The sequence below is a fragment of the Arachis duranensis genome, chromosome 5, assembly GCF_000817695.3.
Source record: "Arachis duranensis cultivar V14167 chromosome 5, aradu.V14167.gnm2.J7QH, whole genome shotgun sequence".
Lineage (NCBI taxonomy): Eukaryota > Viridiplantae > Streptophyta > Magnoliopsida > Fabales > Fabaceae > Arachis > Arachis duranensis.
Genome location: NC_029776.3, coordinates 24942478 through 24945917, shown reverse-complemented (window position 1 = coordinate 24945917; position 3440 = coordinate 24942478). Strand labels below are relative to the sequence as shown.

Here is a 3440-nt window from a genome sequence, read left to right as displayed (position 1 = left end):
ATATAACTTTTCAATCATATCTTCCTAATCACATCTTTTTCAAAATAGTTTTCAATCATATCTTTTTAATTTCTAATTTTAAAATCTTTTTCAAAAATCACTTGATTTCTTCTCCACCCTTGGTTTTCGAAAATCAATTAGTAATTTTCAAAATGTTTTTCATTTATTTTCGAAAATTTCTTCCTCTCTTCTCACATCCTTCTATTTATGGACTAACACTCATCATCAATGCATAATTCGAACTCCATCTTTCATTGATAAGTTTGAATTTTCTACCTCTTCCTTCCATTTTTCTTTTCCTCTGACACCTTAAGGAATCTCTATACTGCAACATAGAGGATTCCAAATTCTCTTGTTTTCTTCTCTTTCATATGAGCAGGAGCAAAGACAAAAGCATTCTTGTTGAGGCTGACCCTGAACCTGAAAGGACCTTGAAGCGAAAGCTAAGAGAAGCTAAGGCATAACTCTCTGTAGAGGACCTAACAGAAATCTTCAAAGAAGAAGAACCCATGACAGACGAAAACAACAACAATGCCAACAATGCAAGGAAGGTGCTGGGTGACTTTACTGCACCTACTCCGGACTTCTATGGGAGAAGCATCTCTATCCCTGCCATTGGAGCAAACAACTTTGAGCTTAAACCTCAATTAGTTTCTCTAATGCAACAGAATTGCAAGTTTCATGGACTTCCATTGGAAGATCCTCATCAGTTTTTAGCTGAGTTTTTGCAAATCTGTGACACTGTTAAGACTAATGGGGTTGACCCTGAGGTCTACAGACTTATGCTATTCCCTTTTGCTGTAAGAGACAGAGCTAGGACATGGTTGGACTCACAACCTAAAGAAAGCCTGAACTCTTGGGAAAAGCTAGTCAATGCCTTCTTGGCAAAGTTCTTTACACCTCAAAAATTGAGTAAGCTTAGAGTGGAAGTCCAAACCTTCAGACAGAAGGAAGGTGAATCCCTCTATGAAGCTTGGGAAAGATACAAACAATTAATCAGAAAGTGTCCTTCTGACATGCTTTCTGAATGGAGCATCATAGGTATCTTCTATGATGGTCTGTCTGAATTGTCCAAGATGTCCTTGGATAGCTCTGCTGGAGGATCTCTTCATCTGAAGAAGACGGCTGCAGAAGCTCAAGAACTAATTGAAATGGTTGCAAATAACCAATTCATGTACACTTCTGAAAGGAATCCTGTGAACAATGGGACGAATCAGAAGAAAGGAGTTCTTGAGATTGATACTCTGAATGCCATATTGGCTCAGAACAAGATATTGACTCAGCAAGTCAATTTGATTTCTCAAAGTCTGTCTGGAATGAAAAATGCACCAGGCAGTACTAAGGATGCTTCATCTGAAGAAGAAGCTTATGATCCTGAGAACCCTTCAATGGATGAGGTGAATTACATGGGAGAACCCTATGGAAACACCTATAATTTTTCATGGAGAAATCATCCAAATCTCTCATGGAAGGATCAACAGAGACCTCAACAAGGTTTCAACGACAATAATGGTGGAAGAAACAGGTTTAGCAATGGCAAGCCTTTTCCATCATCTTCTCAGTAACAGACAGAGAATTCTAAGCAGAGCAACTCTGACTTAGTAACCATGGTCTCTGATCTAATCAAAACCACTCAAAGTTTCATGACTGAAACAAGGTCCTCCATTAGAAATTTGGAGGCACAAGTGGGACAGCTGAGTAAGAAAATTACTGAATTCCCTCCTAGTACTCTTCTAAGCAATACAGAAGAAAATCCGAAAGGAGAGTGTAAGGCCATTAACATGGCCGAATTTGGAGAGGAGGGAGAGGCAGTGAACGCCACTGAGGAAGACCTCAATGGACGTCCACTGGCCTCCAATAAGTTCCGTAATGAGGAACCATGGGAATCTGAGGCTCCCACTGAGACCATAGAGATTCCATTGGATTTACTTCTGCCATTCATGAGCTCTGATGAGTATTCTTCCTCTGAAGAGGATGAGTATGTCATTGAAGAGCAAGTTGCCAAGTACCTTGGAGCAATCATGAAGCTAAAAGACAAGTTATTTGGTAATGAGACTTGGGAGAACGAACCTCCCTTGCTCACCAAAGAACTGGATGACTTGTCTAGGCAGAAACTACCTCAAAAGAGACAAGATCCTGGGAAGTTCTCAATACCTTGTGCCATAGGCACCATGACCTTCAAGAAGGCCTTGTGTGACCTAGGGTCAAGTGTAAACCCCATGCCTCTCTCTGTAAAGGAGAAGCTAGGGATCTTTGAGGTACAAGCTGCAAGAATCTCACTAGAGATGGCAGACAATTCAAGAAAACAAGCTTATGGGCTTGTAGAGGATGTTCTGGTAAAAGTTGAAGACCATTACATCCCTACTGATTTCATAGTCCTAGAGACTGGGAAGTGCATGGATGAATCCATCATCCTTGGCAGACCCTTCCTAGCCACAGCAAAGGCTGTGATTGATGTGGACAGAGGAGAATCGATCATTCAAGTGAATGAAGAATCCCTTGTGTTTAAGGCTCAAGGATATCCCTCTGTAACCATGGAGTGGAAGCATGAAGAGCTTCTCTCAAAACAGAGTCAAACAGAGCCCCCACAGTCAAACTCTAAGTTTGGTGTTGGGAGGCCACAACCAACTTCTAAGTTTGGTGTTGAACCCCCACATTCAAACTCTAAGTTTGGTGTTGGGAGGTGCCAACATTGCTCTGAGCATCTGTGAGGCTCCATGAGAGCCCACTGTCAAGCTACTGACATTAAAGAAGCGCTTGTTGGGAGGCAACCCAATATTATATTTTATCTATTTTCCTTTGTTATTTTTATATTTTCTGTAGGTTGATGATCATGAGAAGTCACAAAATCAATTGAAAAAGCAAAAACAGAATGAAAAATAGAAAGAAAAACAGCACACCCTGGAGGAAGATCTTGCTGGCGTTTAAACGCCAGTAAGGGCAGCAAATGGGCGTTTAACGCCCAGTCTGGCACCATTCTGAGCGTTTAACGCTAGAAAGGGGAACCAGACTGGCGTTAAACGCCAGTAAAGGGCAAGAAGTTGGCGTTAAACGCCAGAAATGGGCACCAGCCCGGCGTTTAACGCCAGAATTGGCACATAGAGCATTTTTGCTCGCCACTTGGTGCAGGGATGACTTTTCCTTGACACCTCAGGATCTGTGGATACCACAGGATCCCCACCTACTCCACCACCCTCTCTCATCTTCTTCACCCATTCACCAATCCCCTCAACACCTCTTCCCCAAAAACCCTTCACCTATCAAATCCCATCTTTCTCTTCACCACTCACATCCATCCTTCATAAAACCCCACCAACCTAACCATTCAAATTCAAACCACTTTCCCTGCCAAACCCACCCTCACATGACCGAACCCTACCCCTCTCTCCACCCCTATATAAACCCATCTTCACTCCTTCATTTTCACACAACCTAAACAC

General features: G+C 42.1%; 1 non-coding gene across 1 annotated transcript; it reads right to left on the bottom strand.

Moving 5' to 3' along the window:
• Nucleotides 1-914: 914 nt before the first annotated feature.
• LOC127748043 (small nucleolar RNA R71) lies at nt 915-1022 on the bottom strand. Its single transcript, XR_008009986.1, has one exon. It is a non-coding gene; the product is annotated as a small nucleolar RNA R71 (small nucleolar RNA).
• Between the last annotated feature and the right edge of the window lie 2418 nt (nt 1023-3440).